The 24,467-nt window shown below is 35.1% G+C and overlaps 1 long non-coding RNA gene across 1 annotated transcript in view; it reads right to left on the bottom strand.

Moving 5' to 3' along the window:
- Window positions 1-24,467, bottom strand: part of LOC107186177 — a 366,568-nt gene that overhangs the window by 33,582 nt on the left and 308,519 nt on the right. The window contains exon 3 of the long non-coding RNA XR_001516176.1: window positions 9,407-9,427. This is a non-coding gene — a long non-coding RNA (uncharacterized LOC107186177). The remainder of the gene's footprint in view (window positions 1-9,406; window positions 9,428-24,467) is intronic.

The raw sequence follows: 24,467 nt of genomic DNA, 5'->3' as shown, positions 1-24,467 counted from the left end.
AAGCATGCAGTTTATGTTTTAGTATACCAGAAATTTCACAATAATGCATAATAATAACAGTTCGATAAATTTTAAAATACTTTTGATTTTCTTTGAAACCTGATAGAATAACAAATAAAACAAGCAAAACTCAATTTGAATCCAGTTTCTGTAAATGAACCCCCAAAAATCTATATTTGCATAAACATCCTCAGTCTAGTTATAACATTTCAATCATAGTTATAAGAGTGTACTGACAAATTGTTTTTTACTTGTTTGGTAGTTCTATTGTTGGTATGTATTCTGGTCACGTACAAACTACGCACAAGTTTATGCAAATTTACAATTCCTAATACTAAATCTCCCAAATCTTAAAATTAAAATGGATCAGAATTATGAATTCAGTATGCTAGAGGCTTTACTACGTTAATAATAACACATAAGTAATATTTAACTTTAATAAAACCCCTACACCTACTCAAATGTCAAGTAATATTATACAATAGACGTGAACGGAAAATCAGCTGAAATAGGATTTGCGATAAATGTGTTACAAACAATAAGAAGGCATAATAAATTATGCTAAAGGCCACGAATGAAAAAACAATACATTACTTATTTAACCCAGTGATATTACAACGTTGAAATAATCAAACTATTTCAATTATACCCGTCTATGGAAACTGAATCACGGTTGGTTTCATTTTCCCCTTTTGTTTTCGCTGATTCCAGCCGGAAAGAAGTTCAAAAAAGTTTAAGTGGAAACGATCCGCGTACATTTAAACTTTCTGGTCGGGCGATATTCGAGAGATAAATAATGCGTTAATGCTTGGTATACCGTTCATCTCGCCAGGAATACCGTGATACATCTAATAAAGAATCACGTTTCTCGAAGAGGCGATGAATAAAGTTCGCCAAGTCAAATAGAATGAATAAGATTACGGTTTCTCGGAACGAAACACAGTGGACCGGGGAAAGATTAAAAATTCCTTCAGATCTGCTATTCTATATACACGGTGGGCCAGTAATCGCATCTTCCTGGGGCTCTTCAATACAAAACGTCTCAAAACTTCAGAATGATTTTTTTTTCAAAGTTATGGTTTTAGCTTAATTATGTGAAATAGTTGTAATCGATAGAAAAAAGTATGCACTATAAAGAATTACATACCTCTAATAGGACGAAAAATACGGTTATTTTTGTGAACATTTTTCTCATATAAAAAAAACGTTTTCTTTAAAAAAAATAGTACATATATCTTTTTGTGTATAAATTAAGCTGTCTTCTTAATAAAACAAACTTGATATCTTGAGAAATAATACAATAGCAACCCCTAATCCCAAGGCCTTTTCACAATTAAGTATTTGTGTTAACAAAAATATCTCAGAGACTACTAGACCAATTTCAATAAAATTTAGCATGAATATTTTTCAAACTATAATTTAGTACTTGCCGAACCAATTTTTCGATTCGTGTCTTATATTTTTTAATTAACAAAAAAAATGTAAATTTAGGTCGCAAATCGCATGCTTCACTTTGAGTAGTTGTCATTTTTCACAAAAAAAATTTTATCAAACTAGGCTTCGACAGATACTACGTTTATTTGTTTAATTTAATGTAAAAAAAAAAAGAAATTATGTTTCCAATAAAAGTTCATACAGGTAACCCTATTTTCCGACCTGTCGATATGTAACCTTTTAATACTTTTGCGGTTTTTGTTTAACTTTTATTTGTCAAACTTTACAGCGACTTTTCCCTATTGTTTACTATTCTAGTTGTTATTTAAGAAAGACGTACTACTACGTTACCCGCTACAGCTTTTGTTTTCCAAAAAACATACTACTACGTCATCAGACATCAAAATGTTAAGCGAGGATCGTTAATAATACTGAATATGGAATACAAAAAAAGGGAAAAATAGAATACAGAAAACTGTAACAACTAGCCCCAGTCTAACCTACTAACTGGATAAAAGAAATGATGATTCTATTCATCTTTTCTTCAATTTCGGGTGACAAAAGCGATACATTTGACGATAACAACGCGAACGTATTGGGCTCGAGTACAAATCGTCCTGAATCCATCGGCGATTGTACCCAAGAAATGCGCCAGCATGTACATTATTAAATTCTAACGGATCGTCGGCGTCGGTGTAAACTCTGTTCGCCGCGTATTCACGTCGGTTCGACCGGAAAAGAATTAATTGATAAACTTGGGCCTTGTACGCGGCAAGATATTATTATTGGATCGCGGGGAGTCGCGTACAGTTTGAAGGACCAGCAACCCACAATTCCCTAAGGCAATCGGTACTACAACAGCAACGCTGCCCGAGCAGTCGAACTGAAATAAACGAGGGAGATTCGACCCGGGTTACGAGAACAAGGTTCTGTTTCAAGATATTCATGGTGAAATGGTAAGGTACAGTACGTAGTGTACTAGCATTTCTAGGAATTCCTACTGACCTCGATAATAACGTTATCATTACTCTCCCCGGGTGCACGTTTGACAATGATTCAGTCGACTACAACGCGTGTAACAAATGTACCAACCATCTGAGAATTGAGTGACAAATAAAACAATTTAATAAAGAATCTCAGTAGGTACCGCCTCATTTTGTAAATTTTCATGTGTAAGAATTATAATGTAACGTAAACAAACCTGGGAAATTTTATTTGAAATGAAAATAAGAAATTATTATTTGAAAAAAAGTTATTTTGGAACCCTATTTTCAATACTGTCATTTGAAAACAAAAATATTATCGATTCATTTGAAATAATAGCAATTTCAAAAAATGAATTACTTTGTTGTTTTTGTATTTCAAATTTGACAATAGAAATAATACTCAAAATAATATGCAACAAAAAGATTTTATTTTTAGACACTTTTACAGCAATTTGCTTTAAGCAGAACCCGCTCTTCAAGAAGCTCATCCGTGAGAGATTTTTGCTTGGGTCCATCTAATATTGTGGAGGAAGGAAATAATCGTTCCAATGGTGTGGAAGATGGAAGAGGGGTGCTACTCTTCAGAAAAATGTCAAGAAACTAAATTCATACTTAGTCACCTGATAGAATTTCAAAGAACAATTTCACAAATATTTCTAAGAATTATTTCAAATGATTAGAAACTAAAATAGTATGTAATTTGAAATAATATTTCAACTAATGCTATTTCAGACGTGATCAAAAGGCATGGAAATAATTATAAAATGAAAGAACATGTTATTTGAAGCAATGTTATTTCAGAAGTACCCACGTCTGAACGTAAAGAATAAGTTTAACTGTAAAAATACTGTTACAATGGTGTTTCGTAAATATACCGCGCCACTAAAACTTGAATGATATAAGTATCCAGGGAAAGATTTCAGTACTGCTTCACTTGTTAAAGAAACCTAATAATAAAGAAATAAATTTTCAATGTATAATTATGATGATTCAACGTGAGTAAACAATTTGACTGCAAAAATAGTGCCCAACGGATTGATCACAAATACATATAACAACTCTCAATATTTGGATGCTATATAAATTCTGTCTGTTAATTTTTGTTCAGTTAAAAAAGAGCGAATTTCAATCATTGCGGAAAACTATGCCTCTAAGTATTATTTAAGAAGTGTATAAATTGGTTAACAGACATTGCACTGTAATTCTCAATTTAAATTTTTGTTCTATAAAATAAAATTCTGATGTAGTAGATTTGTTATCAAAGGCCATATCTTCTGCCACAGCCCCGATAGAACTCATTTCGTTTGGGTCACTGAATATATTAACTTATGTTTAGTAATTTATGGAATTGCTGATATTTCAAATGATTTAAACAGTTCTGTTGTGGAAACATTGTCGATGTTATAATCCCGCTATAGATCACCTTTTACTTAATGAAAATGCAACCACTGGATTATTTAACATATGGATTCTTCCGTTTAATTATTTCAGATATCTGACGGTCCATTAACATCATTATACACTTTAATTTAATTTGGTTAAGTGTTCAAGCGCATACCTCGCCAACTTACAATTCAATTGCGTATGTGTAGTCGGGCATGTTGAAGTAGAAATTGACGCCACGGAAGAATTAATTTCAACACATGAAGGCTTTGTTTGATAACTCAGAAGTACAGAGCGTTTCTAAAATATGGGGCCGAATTTAATAACAAAATTGCGGTGGAATGTCGATTTGTAATCTATAATTATTGCTGAGACATAAGGTCGTCCATTAAAATTTGTACCAGCACGGGATATCTTATATGACTTGAAAACGACGATTTATTTTGGTTAGCAATTTATATTAAACTTAGCATGAAAATGCCCTTATATTTGCGTAAGATTACATTTACACTGTAGAACCTTCTCGCTTAGGTTATGAATACTTCTACAACAAGGAACAATTTATATGCGATGGAAATACAGGGTGTCCCAAAATAGTTGTAAGTCCTTGACCTTTAGGTGATTCCTGGGTTGATTTGAAACAACTTTTCCCTCAGCGAAAAAATTGTCCGAGGCTTTGTTAACGAGATATTAACGAAAAACCCCGACCGATCAGAGCGCGAGTCTGCCGGCTGAGTTCCTGCGGTAACGTTGTATAGCTACGTGCCACCGCGGTAGCTCAGCTGGCAGAATCGCGCTCTGATTGGTCGGTGTTTTTCGTTAATATCTCGTTAACAAAGCCTCGGAGAACTTTTTCGCTAAGGAAAAAGTTGTTTCAAATCACCCCAGGAATCACTCCTTTCAAGGAGTTACACCTATTTTGGGACACCCTGCATACTAACTGATCAATAATAAATGATTTATATACAAAGTCCCTAAACATTTTGATCAGACATTCTGTACGCTTGCGTGCGCCACAAACGAGAAAAGTCTGCACCAAACGATAAATCGGATCACCAACTACAGTGATCCTTCGATGAATGCGACACTAGCAACGGCGTTATTCCTACAACTATGAGTGTCCCTCCTGGAATCAATCAAAACAGAGTAAACGAAAGCTAAACAGAGACTTTTTTTTTATGAATGCCTACTTATATTTATAAAGTTACATGTGCAGACAGCATACATTACTAAGTGTACATCGTTATAAGAGATCATCAATATTCCAACCGGCGGATTATATGATGTGTTTAAGAAAAGCCTTGTAAGAAAATACGAGTTGCACAATGCAATAGCGTGTGTGAATTTGATTTCTGGGTGGATGGCCCAAGATTTGTTGGTATACAAGCAGAGGCTCGCCTTCGGGGAAAAAATAAATTTATGAGGGGCTGAAAACGTTTCCGCCTTTCAATGAATGCTCCGAAACGGACCCGAGTACGACGCACTCATCGAGACATTACTGTATCAAGAGTCTGATTCATGTACAGAAAGCTACCGCTTAACAGAGATCATTTTGCGTCCGGAAACATGGAATAATCTCAACAGAACCGTACCCCGTTATTCACTCGGTTCGTCCGCGTTAATAGCCTTCGCGCGTCATTTCCCAGCTGGCTCGGAAGGTGTGTTCATATTTAGATCGAAGAACGGCAACTTCGTTTCTGGTGACGATCAATATTAGACCGGCAATTAAAAGCGCTAATGAGAGAGCGGAAAATTCGAGTGACAGTGGTAACTCGGTTATCGCGTTAGCACGGTTTATCGTGGGCGGTGGATGGGTTGGACTAAGGCGAAGGGAATTTAAGATGGCTCCGAAAAGTAATTATCGATTCCCGTTAATGTTGGATCTTGCGGCCGTCCCCGCCACCGTACCTTTAGTCCGCTCCGCGTTATTGGAAAGATAATGGCGATAGAAGGGAGAATTAAAAGAAAGAAAGAAAGAGGTAAAAGAAAATGAAAGCAAAAGAACCGACGACGTAACCACAAAGTTGCGACGGAAAATTCAGTATTTTCACTCGGTGTAAGGTCATTCCACGTAAAAACGGACACTTCTTAGAGTAACATTACTGTTGAAACTTGGATATGTTGTAGTCTTTGGTGACATATGAACGTATCTTGGAGGATGTTCCCATATTTTTTAAATTGTTGATTTCACAGTTTGAAATATTGTGCCAACGTTTCTTCAATAAATCATAACTGTTCAACTAACAAACTGATCAAAGTGAACTTTGTGAGTGCTCATAGTGGAAACATAAGGAGTACCTAATAAAAATTATTTCAGTTACAAAAAAAAATTTGTTAACCATTTATTTTGCAACTGTTTTGAAAAAATGCAATTTCATCAAAGTAGGACCTAATTGAAAAATTTGAAAAAAATGAAGATATAGTCCTATTTGTCCTCTTTATGGACAAATTTTAAAAGTATAGACATTTAAAAATTGGTCATCATATGAAAATTAATTGCAGTTAACGCTGCATAGAATTGCACTGGCCCAATCGGCCGGCTAATGAACTAACAAACTTATCTAAATAAATTTTGTGAGTGCTTACAGTGGAGACATAAGAAAACCTGATAAAAAATTTCAGTTTAAAAAAAAAATATTTTTTAACCATTTATCTCTAAGTTCATTTATGTTTCCACTGTAAGCACCTATAAAGCTGATTTTGATCAGCTTGTTAGTTCAACGGTTAGAATTTATTGAAGAAATATTGACACTACACTTCAAAAAGCTGTAAAATCAACAATTATTAACATTTTCAGAAATTCTTCGAGATACGTTTATATACAATTAAATACTGTAACATATCCAAGTTTCAACAAAATCCGAAATGATACTCCAAAGAGTGTCCGATTTCGCGTGGAATGACTCTACTATGTACATATATACGATCGTTGAACGTCTCCGGCCGGTCGGATGATATTATTGACTTCCGTGTTATCCTCCGCGTGCCCGACGCGCCGTGTGATGTAGCATGTTGGCGTAGTATAACAGCCAAACGCCGGACGTAATGCAGAATTCGAGATTTCCGTTATGCAGTGACCGAAAAGCACAGAGGCTCGAGTACATCCGTGGATGAACATTTAACACTGTTGTCTCTGGCGGATCGAATAACAGCCACGGAAGACACGACCTACCCTGTGGAAACACACTTCAGCAACGAGGGTCAAGAATCTATGCGGTTCCGACAAAACAATGCTGCAGGAATCATGGTCCGAGATACGACTATTGTGTAGATTGCTCTGGTAGAAGCTACCTTTGTTACCATGTTCACTGCCGTCAGAGTTGGGCGGAATTTTATTCGAACAGCGAAAATCTTTCAAACTGTGAAATGAAATTGTATAATGAAAATCAGCAGTATTTAAGATCCTCATCCTGAAACAAGTAAGAGGTTACATACCTTTGAGTTGTTAAATAAGAGGGAAAATTAAAAAACAATGTTGTACATGCAAAATTATTGTATATTAAAAATTTAATATATACATTTCGTTATATGTTATTTCCTTAGTGCTTAATTTCTGAAAAATTGAGCTATATACAATATTTATCAACAGAAGAAAATGGCTGTTATTTGACCCTTTGCGAACGATCGACACATATATGCATCCAGCGTAAACTATAAATGTATGGATGCATGTACTGTAACTATGTGTGTATTATTGCTCTACAAAGCTATCAGCTTTGAACCGTTCCGTCCGCAAAGGGTTAATTATAACCCATTTCATCCAAACACCATCTGTGGTACTAGATATATCTTTGTGGGCATTTATCTGAAACAAGTTTTTTTATATTCATATTAAAGTACACAAAAGGAACTTGTACTTATTGAAGCTGATTTTCAGAATATCATTATTTTACAAAATGGCGACTGTTTAAACTTAAACTTGTAGTTTCGGACATAAAGTTTCAACTTTTTTATTACCAAAACAAATAAAGAATTCACGAATCTAAAATTCGCTTCGTTTATTACTAGACATTAGTTTTAAGAATATTACCACAAAGTTTATTCAAATTGGTTCAGTTGTTTTTTAAATATTCCGTGTACCGATTTTGAGAAATGCATTTCGAGTAACACGCTTTTAAATAGAAGTTATTTTCTTCTGTTGATAGATGTATAGGTCAATTTATCAGAAATTACTAAGGAAATATCATATAACAAGATGCATATATTGAATTCTTAATAAACAATATTTCTGCATGTACAACAAAATTTGAATTATCCCTCTTGTTTTACAGCTCAAAAGTACATATGTAACCCCTTAACAGGTTGACTACCACAGTGAAAAAATCAGTACGTAGCTAGACGCTTTATTTTGCGGTTTGAGTCATAAATCGTCGAAGATATATGCGTTTAGTTAATAGAAGTTGTTGGTCTTGTTTTAAATTATACTGTGATATTAATTTTACGCAAAATTTCGTAGCAGTGTTTAAATAATCCAGCCTCTTTGCAATGTACGTGCTTTTGGGTGATGTCACAGTCAAAATGTTAATGAGATTAAATAATTGTTTTTCAAGTGTCTACGTATTCAAGAAAAAGTATTATTATAAAATCTAGAATTTCCAAGTTTAATTAATTCAAACTGGCAAAGTGTATTTTTTGAATCTTTTATTTGTTATTCGAAACATTTTATCTAGATAACGAATTCGCCCATCTCTGAATGATATGATGGTTACCAGGGACCGGTGCTATTGAATTATATGAAAACACATTCGACTTCTAAACAGTAACCTTCAGAGGCTCGTAATTATAATTAGATACGGAATAACCATTCAAACACGAAATGTACAGGTCAACATATAAAATGTGTACATTCTTTGTTAATTTATTACGATATCGTTCGAGTAGTATAAAAGATTGACAAGTCAACGTTCTTTGATGACTGTACGTTTATCCTAATCCACTGTCTCGCGTTGTCTATCGCGTATAATTCGACATTAGTCACTACGATAACTAGCAGTGACTTTGAGACACCCTGATCTAAGTTATCAACTTCACCTTTAAATCTTATGTCCAGAAATATACAGGATGTCCCAGTTGAAAGAGGCCACCTGAATATCTCCTTTCATTTTTGATATGAGAAATGGTCAAAGAACAATTTCAATGGTTTTGAAAGGAAAATACTGCGAAAAACAAGATTTCTTTTAAGATCCTTTTTCTATGTTTTTTCAAAATCACCGCTATTTTTGAACTCGAAAGCGTATGTTATTTCTTTCTATTGTATCTTGTAGCAGATGAACACGTGCATTCGAGAATACCTGAGGAATGACCTTTAGATGACCTTGGACACAATATATCTAACAGTTATATATAATTTTAAATAAAACCAAGTGCACATACTTAGTGGTTGCAAAATGAAAAAAAATTACTATTACAATAACAATGTTTCAGTTGAAGCATTAAGTGAATGAAATTCTATATGATTAGTAAAGTGCACAATTTTTTTTTGCCTGTAGAAGTATAAACAAATATCAAGAAAACTCGCATAATAAAAGGCATATAGACAACTAATAATTTATTACTTATTTAAGGTTTAAATTATGATAAACTAATTTATAATTGAAACTTACCCAGCGGGTGTTCACTTGCTCCTGAAAAATAAGAACACGATTATTAATATCATGCGAATTGTCGTATTGTTAAAAGTCATTATCAAGCCTTCAATCAGTTCGTTACAAACACCATTTAACGCGCGTCCTCATTACCGTTCGGTATTTAAAATACTATACATTGAATTTATATTTTGGAAAACACGATCCAACAACCTCATCTATTTTTCGTTCACATCATCGTAACAATTGATTTCGATTACCGTGCAATTCGAGTATGATTGAAGCCAACGCATTTGTTAAATAAAAATTACAAGAACGTCACGCTGTCGAACGTTAAAGCGATAACAAAATTCCATCGGTCTGCATAAAATCGACAATTCTCAAGTATTGTCAATTCTCAACAAAACAATTCTCAACAGTATCAATTGCGGATGAAATTACAAAATCAATTTCCGTGGCAACGAGAGAATTTTAAACGTTTCAATGTTCATGGAAGAAGCAACCGTTTCGAGAAACGTTGCTAATAACTGTTATCTGCAGTCGACGCTCGACTCTCAGAGCGTAAAAATATTCTCTCTTGAGTTTCAACCAAAAGAAACAAAAGCCACGTCTAACGCGATGATAGAAAACACTGAAGAGAGAGAGAGAGAGAGAGAGAGAGAGAGAGAGAGATTCTTTAAAGAGAAAAAAAGAAGAAAAATTGCGCAGCCTGCTGAAACTCAGGAGTATCTAGAGTGCTCCTTCGGAGAAGGATATATTGTCTGTTCTGACGTCCATACAGATGTTCCTTGTTGTAATCCAATAGTTCGAATCCTGTGTGACATACACGTACTGTAAAACCTATGATGCGAACGGAATATGGGCTGGAGACACACACGCCGTGAGATCCTTGGGAATTCAGAGATTTATATCGTGTATCTACTCTTTTACGTCGGGAATCGAGTCAAGTACGGGGATATATTTCATGAGAAGTTACTTGAAAGGCGAGGATGTTCGTACGGTAATATTTATTTTATAAATTTCTCCGAAAAATTCAATGGAATCACGGAAATTAATCCAATGGACGATTAAATGACGGTATACAGTGATTCTGGAACCAATCAAAACAGAGCAAACAGAAACTAAGCAAAGACTCGGCATTGTGCAAAAAACAAATTTATGAACGGTTGAAAACCTTTCCGCCTTGCCACGAATGCTTCGAAGCGGGCCAGAGTTCGTTGCACTCATCGAGACATTACTGTAGACAGTTGCGTAAACGTTGGTACATAAGATTTGATGAATTAGTGTGTATCAAGCTAATGGTGCTCAAAACCACCATTCGGAAGAAGGAAATTTATTAAATAAAGATTTACGGTAAGGCACATTATAATAACTATTTCGTACTTCAACATTGATTAAATATGTAAAATATGTTATACGTGCTCAAGAAATTCACAATAATACAAAAAATACAAAATCGAATTTATCCATGTTTTACATTACCATCTATAGTTCGTTTACACTTACAAATTTGTTCAAAAATCGATCGATATTTTACGAAAACACTGTACTTTTGTAAGAAAATGTTGAAACAAACGAATGCTTTTAACTGTTTATATAGATCCATTCGTCGGTTAAAGACACTCAATTCTGAAATTTAAATTATTTGTCTAATATTTAATAGCGTTGAAAATATTCAACGAAATCTATATCTGGACCCCAGAATAGTAACTGTATTAAGTTACAGTTTTCAAATTTTAGAGAAGAGCAAATCATAGATTCGAAAACCTTGTAACTTTGGAATCGTTTGGTAAGAATTGCGCAAGAAACAATTGCTACCTTCCATCTATTGAATGAATTTAAGACAAATCTCAATATCTAGAAATTCAGAACTTTACATTAATTCCTTTATATGATAGGCTTTCCACTGTTTTAAAAATATGAACTTAATATCACTTTTAGACCATTATAAATGATGGCTATGTTAATATGTAATATGTAATATTTAGACCATTATAATGATGAAAGCTATATTGAAAACTAGACGACATAGAACGAAATAATTTTTAATCGCTTGTATCTCGTAGCAACGTTAACCATTTTGATGAAATTTTCAACATGTATATAACTAACATAAATCTTCGATATGTATTTATTAAATTTTCATTATAGCCTCAGATTAAAAAGTTGTAAAACACGACCTTTAATATTTTCTTCGCGATTCGGACCAATTGCAACTTTTTCAAATTTTTTTTTCACATCATTTAGTAAATTAATGTCTCTAACTTAAAAAAAAAACTCAATTCATTTGGACCAATTTTAAAAGAGTTGTTCCATTTTAAAGGGTGTACGAATACTTTTTACACTCACTGTATGTACTGGTTGTATTCTGACTGATCAATGTGTTCTTGTTGACGGTTAAATGTGTTCTTGTGAATGAGTGAATGTATAGATGCTTACTGGAATGGATCGACTCATGATTGGTAGAAAATGCAGAATTTTTGTTGGTGTAGGTGGTTCAAAAGGTGGTAGTATGAGTTGAAGAAGTGGGGTTTGGTGTATGTATTGCTTCTTAGATTCCTGGAAGTCAGCGCCGAAATATAAGGAACGGTTTTAAGGACCGCGAATGTTTTGCACGTGATGTGCAGCTGTCCAGGAATCCCTATTTATGACGGTTTGGTGATCGTGTCGACGGCCCAAGACGCGACGAGCGCTCAGTGGGGTATTTGACCCGAAAAGCTGGCGAAAACTATTTTAAAATTTACTCACTCTTCAAACTCTCATAACTTTGTTACTATTCAGCCAAAGTTGATGAAACAAAAACCATTTTAAAGTTCGAACGTTCTAGTTTTTGTTTCTTTAAATCAATTTTATCAAAATGGTTGTCTAAAAGGTAAAATTCACCCTCAAATAGGAGTGTGCCAAACTGTACTTTTACAAACAATATTTTTTCGCAATTTTGATACATACCACCGGAAAGTATGATCGTTTGTCTTTAAAATAAAGCAAACCTCATCAAAGAACGATCTTGTTTAACAAAGATGCAGCCCTTTAACTCTTTAGGGTTAGGTGGGTTTAGAACTGTCCCACCTTTTGCTTAGCTTTTTATGCATAGTGGGATATATTTCAACCCACCTCGAAAAGTTGAAGTTACTCATGGTCATACAGTTTAATATTTTCTTTTTATATAATTTTTTTTATATTAAAAAAAATTCTGTGCAATTAGGGTTTTTATTTTCTTTAAAATCGTGTGCCTCAAAGAGTTAAATAAAACCTATATTTTTCAAATGTTTTGTGTACGGTAAGGTTGAGGACCGCGAATATTTTGCATGTGATGTGCAACTGTCCAGGAATCCCTGTTTATGACGGTTTGGTGATCGTGTCGACAGCCTAAGACGCGACGAGCGTTACGACCATCGCCTATCTGTGTTGAGTTGCAACAGTTTTATAACGACGAGAAAGTATTAGAAGCTAATAAACAAATGATGCGTGACAACCGTTCCATGCAACCGGTTGCAGGTGCGAATTTCTAGGATAGAAAACCCGACGAAAAAGTTTGCTATCCATATCGTTAACCCTCCGTGACTCCCCTGGGTCTTTTATGGTAGAAGCAAAGTTGTTATTAAAAAAAAACCTTTTCACATTCAACTTCGAAAACTATTGGATCCTGTGGTAGAGACCTTGGGAAGTATCTCTAAATTTGTTTTGGAAGCCTATAAGACAAAACAAAATACATCTAGACATAAAAAACCCAGGGGAGTGATGGGAGCAGTAAGAATAACGAGTATCATGGAGGGTTAATTATCGTCTGCCAAAGTTGGAGCAAATTTTGTTTCGAATAACGAACAAAGTCCCAAGATTTATTCGTGATTAACGAATAAAATTTTATACGATTACAATTTCCACCCCATAATCCGATACTCTGCTGTCCGCTACCCACTGTTCACGTTTAAATCTTTCGCGGTAAAAAGGATTAATCCGTGGAGCAGATATAAGCAGAACTGGTCAGCTCAGGTTTATTTCACGGAAGAATATTTATCACGAGCGGATATAAGGTGGGATCGCGTAGCACGCGATAAAGGCTTTGAGGACCAACAAACAGCTTCGATGTCCCGTAGGACGCCACGGAACGCCGCGGGACCCTGCGTGTCTGGAAAGTCGAACGAAAATAAACGAAAGAGGGAGAGAGAGAGAGAGATAGAGAGCTTCGATATAGGTTGAGGGAATGAGGTTAAGTTCTAGGATACCAGGATCGACGGCGGCGGAATACAGACCGAATACAGACCTCGCCGAAATTTATGCCTCAGACGTCGGATAAAATTTATGCTTCAGACCCCGATGAAATTTACCCTTCAAACGGAATAACGTCTGACGCGGCGGTAGGGACGATTGAAAAGTGGTCCGCCGTTCGCGGAGCTTTACTCTTTCATGACAACTATTTATTATGGAATACGATTACTTCCGCTCTCCGTGGCTGATTATGCGGGAATGATCGAAGAATGTATTAGATCCCGTCATAAATATTAGGTAACCCGGAAAGAGCTCCGCGGCTTTGATGGCACAGACTTCGGGTAAATCGTGGCGTTATTAAAATATAATCGTATTCGACCGTTCAATACTAATTTAATATTCTAGGTTCTTTTTTAAAAAATTCTAGACGTTCGTACCTTTCAAAAATAATAACTTAAATTTAGGAGACAGGTATAAGAGAGTATACCGGGTGGACACTGCGTCACGCGAACGTGCAATCTGTTATTTTCGTTATTATTGGACCGATCGTAATATTTTTCTTATATATAGATGATATACGATTTCGAAGGAACTTCAAGGTGATGATATTAAATGTCTTCTATGTTTTTGTTTTTTTAAATAAATTATTTGAAGTTTATCTTCAATTTTTGTTATGTATAACCATATAATTCATTTTGCTTATCAACTATGAATCGAAACAAATTCAACGAGCTCAATAAAAATATTCTTTCTTATCCAATGAAATGATGCCATGATGAAAACATGCAAGCAAAAAATGGTTTCTTTCCAAACTAAACACGATGAAAAAATTGCTACATGTTTGTTAAGCACCAGTAATGTTATAACACCTAGTAATGTTTATATTAAAAATGGTACAGGATCTCTACGTCGTATCGTGGTGCAAAATCAAAGTTTAGCAGCTCATACGCTTATTTAGCCCAAGGAATCAAGAATTTTGAAAATTATAAAGTTTATTCAAATAGAAATAGGTACACGAACACATTTTTATCAATTTTAGGAGTCCTTTCTGATGACGTCGTTATTCACTAACAGTTTACTCCCAGCACTTTATAAATGTACGAATTTCTGAGGAATGTTTTGTCTACTTTTAACCGAAAGGATCAGAAGGAGCAGGGGGAAGAGAAATGATCTGAGGAGAACAATAATGCATGGAACAGATCTTCGATAATTAATAATAAATTGAATTGCGTTGTTTGGAGGATAAAAGAAATTTGTTTTCGATCATTTGAACTGCTAAATTTTGATTCTGGACAATTGTGCACCATGCTGGCGGTTGTTGCAGCGACTGCAATATACGATCCTGCGATTGTTTCGAGCATTGTGTTTTCCCTCGATCTAACTACTATCGAAATCTTTCCATTGTTTCCACTTGTAAATTTTCGGCAAATCGCGAGGCGAAAACCGGTAGCTACGAGAGTAGTTCAATTGCGAACGCGTGTAGTGAGTAAATACCATTCCGGAAGTTTACACATCCTTATACCAGCACAAATTGAACAACGCTGTTGCAGCGAACAGTGTTCAACTCATGGAAAAGTGGCCCTTTAAAAATAGACCCGTGTAACCCTCCCGAACGGAGCACCATTTCCGTAACGAAGTCAACAATCTCGGAATACTTCGTAACAATAATTTCTTCTGTAAGTTCCGTGCATTAAAAACAAATCGATACGTAGCTACTTCTACTCGAATCTCGCCGGCGTTCCTTGTTAAAAAAAACTTTCCGCGGAATTCTAACGAGGATAACAATCCACTTCCTCGTTTATGTACTTTTTATTATTTCGTTAAACAGATCCCATCCCTTTGGGTCCGCAAGAAGCATAAATCCTTGCTACAAGAGCAACGATACTTGGCCCCGTTCGTTCGTCCTCACCTTGGCGAAAGTGGAGCAATCACACACCGATTACCGGTTAACCGGAACTTTCGTGACGAAACGAAGAAGTTCCGTTTCGAATCGGATTGAAAGTTCCGTGAAAATACACCGACCAATCGATGTATTCCGCCGAGTTTATAATTGGACTAAGCCCCCCCCCCCCCCTCTGCCTGGGAGAATCGTTATAGCAAGGTATTCGCAGGCGTATTAATTAATGCTTCCATACGTGACGAGCTCGTGAAAGTAGCTGTTGCGTCGTGGAATTTATTGTTCAATAGCAGTGGATAATTATATATTTATTTATTATTTATATAGCATTGATGGACGAGGCACAGTACAATGAATAATTGCAATACTTATGACGTGATAAGGTTTCCATGATACGCAATTATACATATACAGGGTGAATCACCTAACGTTTGCACCTCGAATATCTTTGTTGTTTTTAAAGATACGTCAAATGTCCTAAATACATAGTTCAATAGTTCAATGGAGCTCACACGATTCCAACAAAATTTTTGTTTTATGTCATTTTTTTTAGAGATATCAAGGTCACCTTCATTTTTTTAAAAGGAACCACCCTTTTTTCCGTGATCTTGAATGACCTTACATAATTATAGTCACTTAATTCCTAACGAAAGGGAATATCATTGTAGGTGTTTAAAAAAGGGTAGTTCCATTTTAAAAAATGATGGTGACCTTGATATTTCTAAAAACAAATTACAAAAACAAACATTTTTCTTGCATTTTCGACGTCCTTTTCACTTTAAACATTATTTAAACATATTTAGATGTCTATAATATAATAATAATATACATAATTTTGTTCGGAAGAGTCCAGAGAATTATTTCGTGTCAAAAGAAATTGCATAACTATTACTGTAAAAGCACAACACAGTTCCAAAGTTGAAAATTTGCAATTTAAAAAAAAATTGACTTTTTCAAAAACCGGACGTGCTGGAAAGAAAATATTTGCAAATTCGTATTCAGCTCATGAAGATCTATCAGAAGTGCTTATTAGAGGTTACAGAAACGAAAAAAAGTTCAAATTTGTTCAACAGTGTTATTATAATCGGGGCGTAATACGAGCCAGTCGATTCGTAGGGGTGGTTAATTTTCATCGGAATCTTTCCCCACGGAGACGGTGGTCCCGGAGGGGCTGTCGGATACGCGTTATCGGATTAGAGGGCGAGGGAAAGCGCGTCGCGCCGATATGGGCTTGTCACGGCGACTATACGTATACGTATTATATCTGGGAAAAGCGCAGCAGTCGAGTCGCCAGCCTGGAAACTGGACGAGAACGAACTGGATAGCTGTGAAATGGATCACGGCAACAGGGTTAAGTTTTCGGGTGGTATCGAGATTTCTGATGCGCGAAATGCTAGCAAGCGACATTTCCAGGGGAGAAAATCATTCTTAGAAGTACGGTGAAACACCTCTGATAGCGGTATTAACAATAATATGTTTTGATACGGACATCGTTTAAATGATGGAGTATTAACGAAGACTGTTGTTGGATATTAACGTGGCTAATTGTTACATTTTCCTGTTTTTCTATTTCTTATTTTCTTTTGCTTTCTAGAGGGTGTCCCAGGTTTAAATTGCAAAATTTTGTCAGTATATTCTATGGGTCTAAAGAAGAAAAAATGTTATATAAACATAGATTGTTTAACGCTTTATTGAAAAGTTATAAACAAAAATACGGAATTAAAAGGTTAAGTGATATTAACATGTAGTTTTATGCGTGCTGTACTTGCTATCCGGAGTCATTAAATTAATACCAATTTTTTTTTATAGTAATTAAGTATTACTACAAGTCATTTAATACTAATTCTTACTACTGATACTGACTTTGATACTAAATTCGTAGGTGCAGCTAATATTTCATTTCAAAATGACCACCGTCTTTAGCAATACAAGATTGACAGCGGATCAAAATGGAATTTATTACTGTACGAAGTTCATTTGTATTTCGTTTCATCTTAGCGAATGAATCATTCATTCTTTATAACAGTCCATCATGTGTATTTATTATTGTGTTATAAACTTTCTCCTTTAAAGTTCCCCGTGAATAAAAAAAGCTTTAAACACTCCATGTTTACATAACATATTTTTCTTGTTTAGACCCATCGAATATACTGACAAAGCTTGGCACTTTAAACCTGGGATACCTTGTATATTCACTATCATTAATGACTCCAATATGAAGTACATACTTTTCTCTATGTATACAGGGTGTCTCAACTGACTTGATCACGTCGAATAATGACAACGGTAAACTTTATGAAAATTTTGAGACATGGAACTTAAATGGCATGAAGGGGCTCATCTTATAAGGTACGTGGTTTTTTTGTGGGTGGAGGCATTTCAGAGATTTTAAGGTCACCTTGAATTTTTGTAACAGAATGTCTATTTTTAGTACCATAGATCAATAGCAAATTCTGAGTAAGAATGTGTTGATCTTTATACGTCCTAAACGTAATAGCTAACGAGATATTTATATTGAAGTTGAAGGGCATCAGTTCGAGCACCTACGTGTAGCTTCCAGATACTATGTAAGTACGTATTAAAAATTATTTTGTAAATATGTCGTTAACTATTAGGTTTAGGGCGTATAAAGGTCAACATATTTGTACTCAGAGTTCGATACTCTTTCGATCTATGGCACAAGAAATAGGTCATTCCGTTAAAAAAAATCAAGGTGACATTGAAATCTCTGAAATGCATCCACCCACAAAAAACACACGTACCTTATAAGATGGGCCCGTTGATACCATTTAAGTTCCACGCCTCAAAATTTTCATAAAGTATACCGTTAAGTCATTATTCGAGGTGATCAAGTTAAATGATAGCAGAAACAACCATAATTTCACCACGTTCAAACGTCCATTCATTCACCGTCAACCGAATGCATAATGAATCCTGTCTGGCAGACGAGTCATGGGGTCGATGATTCGGCCGTTTCGCGTAACTTGTTCGCACAATTCACGAGGAGAACTGATTTCACGCTGATAAACAATGCTGACGCGCACGGAACGTGTAATATATACTCGAGGACAAAAGGAAAAGAAAAACACCAAGGCGAAATGAGGAAAAAACGAAATGCGAACGTCACACGCTGATATTGGTCGATACACGCGAGAATAAACTGGAATAAGGGCCGCGGGTTAGAGGGGAGGGGGAAGGGTGGTGTTTCGAAATGGGGTTGCGAGCACAAGGTTAAGAGATATCGGGACGGCTGCAGCCTTAGAAAAGAGACGTGGTTTGAATACCAGATCGAACGAACGAAGCGAAAAAATCGAACGAAACTAAAATCGCGAGGCTCGGCTGAAACGCTACGCCGCGCGGCCGAGGGAATTTAACATTCAAATCTCGGGGCCCCATGGTTCGCGATAAATCTGGACGCTGCATATTTCAAATCCGAGCCGGAAATATCGATCGTTTAAATGTTTGTTGTATTTCACAGGACAGTGTTTCCGGCGAATAATTAATAATAGGGAACACGGTGCAAATAACTTTGCTCGCCTGAAGAATATGCCCGACACTTTTCGTGGATATAAAAAACATTGTACTTATGAAAGTTGCACGATATCAGGGGAGACATAACAAGGCGATAACCAAGTTTTTTCCCTCCCCTTTAAAATATATGGATATAGTTCCGAAAAGGTCAACCCTCCAATTTTCATGAAACTTTGTAAAATCGTCCGAAATACTCTGAAACGAACATGCATGTAAAAGGTTTTTTGATGCAGTTGAAATTTAATTGAGATAACATTAAAATAATGAGTATAATTTTTATACAGGGTGAACCATGAATCGTGATCAGTAAAGATTACTCTGTTATTAGCAGTCCGATCGAAAATGTTTTTATCAGGTATAGCATGGTTTCAAGAGAGCTTTAACGTGATTATAGCAAATTTTTTGTCAACTATTTTTTTTCATGATTTTTCAAGGTCACCTTGAATTTTTTGCAAATGCACCTATAATTTTTTTACGCCTATCTGTTAGAGGATTTCAAGGCGAATTCGGTAAGTATCATAATATAACATGTGTTACTTTTTTTTTCATCTGGGTCGAGAAAGGATTAAATAAATATTCGAACTGTAACATTACAAAGAGTATCGTATGCTGCGTCATTGTACGCGTTCCGATGTTGAGATCTTGCCTAGTGTTTGTAAACATTTCGTTCTGTACATTGGAATACATCTAATGATATCTACAGATCACGACTCGTGGTTCACCCTGTATATTGAACATACGAAGTGCCGTAGCACCTAAAAGGATCCCCTTACTTTGCAGCTGAAGTGATGACATACAACGTCTCGTAGTACTACAATAAGTTTTTCGAAAACTGACCGAAACCAATTATTGTACGCGAGACCCACCCATACAATGCGATATAAAACACGTTTTAGCGGGGTGGAGGGGAAGGGGGCTTCACCTAATGAATAACTTTTAAACAATTGATTTTCAAATGTGACAAAAAACCGTTTATATATGTTTATTTAGAAGTATTCGAGACAATTGTACCAAATTTCATGAAAATCCAAGGGTGGACATTTTTGGTACTGCAGACAAACAGGAACAAAAGATTCGTAGGGTACTATATTATCGAGATCTCCAGAATCGGATATTCATCGAGCAAGAACAGACCTTGACTGATTCTCCGTGGATGCTAATGCTTCGAGTACACCAACCCTGACAACCAGCATGTCAGCCGAACGGGAAAGAGCATTGTGTAAGCAACAAATTAGGCAGGCAATGTTCTTGATTTGATCAGAAAGTCTCTTTTCCGTTTCGAAATCGAATGCTGGTCTTCGACGTACGACGCTCGACGCTCGCCATCGCGTTTTTTCAAGCTGGCCTGGCTGGCCAAAATTGTTCGAAAGTTTATTCGAAGCCTTTGAATAAAAGATACAGATAAAAGATGAAAATTTTCTTCAATGCTACGAATAAAACGTTTCCAATAAAAAAAAAGTATCTTTTATTCGTCGGATAATTCTCGTCAAATAAAGATACTTTTTTTAGTCGAGCTTTGAATAACAAATAAAGATAAAGTATGTTTTATTCGAACAGTTATTTAAATAATTTTATATCTAGATGATGCCCATCTCTGGCTAAGACCAGGAAACTATTACGGTGCACTATTACGAGGCACTAAAGAGACACACTGTTCAGCTCGTGTGTCTGTTTTTTCAACTTTCCCTGTTCTCACTTTCCTCTTAATGATCGTCTGACAGTGTTCGGTGTGTAATTTAGTAGCGGTAACGACTGGAAGAACACAGACGACGCGCAAGAGCGAAATTCGGGTCTTGTCCCGCAATAAATCTTGTCGTTGAGTGTTCTAATTGTAAGCTTGCGCACGTGACTGAGTTTCACACGTTTATTAACAATACACCCGGCATTTTCCTTGCCCTCTGAATTTCGAGACATCGAAATCGTTTCTACCAAGTGTTTCCAATGCGCATGAAATTTAACACTCTACAAAATATGTACGTTTTATTATTTACGAGAAAACAGAGATCGATTCAGTCGTGAGTTGAGACTGTATGGGTTTTATTTTATTTTTATCCGAATCAATTTTTCGAATTTCTTATTCGTGCAAATGAGAATACGAGCATTAGAGGAATACATAGTGAACGACCATGTATTATTTATCACTAAATCTTTCGAATTATTTAATTCATGTGATCTTAAAAGTATTAAAAACTGGTAGACCAGAAGACATTTACTGACACATTTGAATGGAACAGAAACTAAAGTCTGTACCTCGAATAACAGATTCAAGCTTTTCACTGCAATCTATTACGCCGTATTTATAAAAATGATCAACGAACAATAAATCTTCAACTCAATGACCCTGTCAAAATGATTTGATTATTGACCAGGTCGCAACAGGAAAACTGAGGTGATTTATTTTTAAATCATTAAACACGAATAATTCGATTTTTTAACGATACGAATTTCATCATGCGTATAGTGTTCTTCCAGCTTCACACATAGTAATCACATTGCTGCTGAAATATTTGGAGCACCTTTTTTTCTTTAGACCAGTAAAGTTTCCCCGTATATTCATTTTTATTTTATTAACAACAATTTAATACCACAAGAAAATTATTTTAGCGTAACACAAAATGACGGTGGAATTGATATTGCAAATACTGTATAGGTACTGGAGAGCTTTTTAAAAATTAAGAAGAAACATCACTTACAGTAACGGATAAAAAAGTTACCATTTTTTCGATTCGTTCAGTTTTTATTACTTTTTAACATCACATTAAAACATTAATGAGTATTTAATATATATTCTGATAGAGAATTAAAAGCTGTATAAAACCCACTATGTTAAAAGTTTAAGTTGATGTTAAGAAATAATAGAAATATAAAGAATCAAACAAGTAGTAATATTTTTGTTCGCTACAAAATGTTTGCCATCCCATTGAAGTGTTGACTGATTTGAATTTCATATTTAACTCTAATAATTTTCTGTAAACGATCATTTATTTTTCTTACTTTACGACTCTTTTCGTGAAGAAAACCCTCTGTTTTGAAAGATATGGAACATCTTTTGATAACGGAAATCTAAAACCAATGGGCAAATACTTATGAGCCGTAGTATTAGGTAGTATAAGTACATATAGTAAACTGAAAAATCTTTGATACATACAGAACTGGATATATTTATTGAATCAATAGAACATTAAACACGTTGTCACTTACACATTTCTTATTATGAGCGCTAGGAAAATCAATTAAAAACATATTACAAAAGTCTGTAGGTCGCTTTCTTGGTCAAAATAAGTTGGATACAAATTATGTTAACAAATATTGTTATAAAAGTTGTGCGTACTGGGTAAATTTGACAGTGATGCTATCAAATTTATTTTATAGTACAAATATTTCCAGTACTGTATTTTGTCACTGTCAATTATCCATATTTACGGGGTGGGAACAATCCTCGGTAAATATTTACAATAAAAGTGCCACCTCCAATTTCGATCATTTTTCACTATATTGCCTAGGCGATGATCCTGAGTAGTGTTGTGAATGTTTCAGTTGGGGGTCGTTATTTATAAATCAGTTATTATAAAAAAAATTTAGGTACATAATTATTTAGATTAGGCCTTCCCACCGATTTCGATGCTCTAAAATCAAAATCACAATTTTTTTTTTCAAAATTACTAACAAATACAAAGTATCATCTTCCAAAACAATAGACGCTTCTCAGTCTACTTCAACAAATAGAAACTCGTCTGTTGTTTTGACTCCTTTTCTTGAACTATCTCCAACCAACTTCGATTAGTATAATTCAGAGTTGGTTAGACACAGTTTAAGAAAAAAGGTATTCAGAGTTAGTTAGAAACAGTTTAAGAAAAAGTTATGATTGTTCTCTAAATAACTTATTAATAAACAACATTTGATAACTGAATCTTTCTGAATGTCACCCAGGAAAGTGACCTTGAGAAAACATATGTCAAGATCATCGGTCATTTTGCTTATCAATGCTACTAAAATACAATGCTAAACTTCTTTTTATAATAACTTTTTTACAAACTTTGTTACCTACGGCGACCTCCAACTAAAATCTTCACAATACTACTCAGAACGATGACCTTTACAACATATTAAAAAATCATCGAAATCGGAGGTTGCTCCCTTATTGCAAATATTTACCCAATCCTCGAATTAAGAATGAAAAACAGATTTTCTTCGATATCGATATTCATGAAACGCATTGTACGTTACATGACGACCAATGACGACCAATCGAAAAATATCGGTAGCTTACACATTGCAATCAACGAAATGTTTTCATTGCGCCAGTTACGTACAAACGGCAAGAACGAGTTCCCAATGTGAATCGCGGACGGTACTGTTTCCCAATCGCATCCACGGAAACGTCTCCTTGCAACGAGGTCCAATACTCGTGCAAAAATGAGTTCTCGTTACTCAGTGACCTTTTATAGGTACGACGCAGCGAGCAGTAACGAAATTAAAAGGAAGTTTAATTGCTGGAATTAACATTTGAATTTTAAAAGGGAAACTCCGCTGGAACTTAGATAGTAGGAGCTGGAAAGACCCGTAGACGCAAATGAAAATCTTTGGAACGGCGGCAGAAAAAGCGTTGCCAGGAGATGAGAAAGACTAAGGAGTTTCGGCGATTTCATTGAAAATGTCAGAATCACGATTTACTATCTCGTATTTCCCTTTCGGTGTGAAATGACTTTTTGTCGGACGAAGTTTGATTCTAGTAATTTTCTCAATGAAGTTACGAGGAAACTTTGGACGAAAAATTTGCATGCTTTAAGAAACTGCTTCTTCGAAGGATAATTTTTCGTACAAATGAACAAAGTTACGTTTTTTTTAAGTTATTCCATTTCTAAATGTTATAATAGTAGTATAAATTCCTTAAATAACTAATGGTACATAAAGTGAAAATTATAAATATTCATTCGAAAATCGCTGACAAAAATTGACCATTTTTTAATCCTTGCTTAGATAAACGTTACGTTATTAGAAGATTCTAAGTAATTAAGGGGATATTTCATTAAATACAGATATCCTTAAAAGGTTACTGAATTCATTCGCTCAAATTTTTATGCGTACTCTCGACTTCCATATTAGAATCAAATGAAACATAAAATGTAGAAGAATGCTAGGAATCAATTCAATTCAAACTTCATCGATAAATTCTGAGTAAATTCCAAGCCAGGGAATCACGAATATTAAGAATTAGAGGACACATCAAATTATCGTGTTTCGAGGTCATATAAAATGTCAAAAATCCTTACAGCCAGAGGGGTTCTAATTCGAAGAAACAGCAGATGTATTTGACGAGAGTTTAATAGATTACTACATGAATTTAATAATAAAACATCAACCTTACGAGAATATAGTATATGTCTAACCGATTAAGCATTCGACTGTATACTCACAATTGGACCAAATTTTGAGGAGCAA

The sequence above is a fragment of the Dufourea novaeangliae genome, unplaced genomic scaffold, assembly GCF_001272555.1.
Source record: "Dufourea novaeangliae isolate 0120121106 unplaced genomic scaffold, ASM127255v1 scaffold76, whole genome shotgun sequence".
In the NCBI taxonomy this organism is placed as follows: Eukaryota; Metazoa; Arthropoda; class Insecta; order Hymenoptera; family Halictidae; genus Dufourea; species Dufourea novaeangliae.
This window is presented reverse-complemented; position numbering and strand designations above follow the sequence as displayed.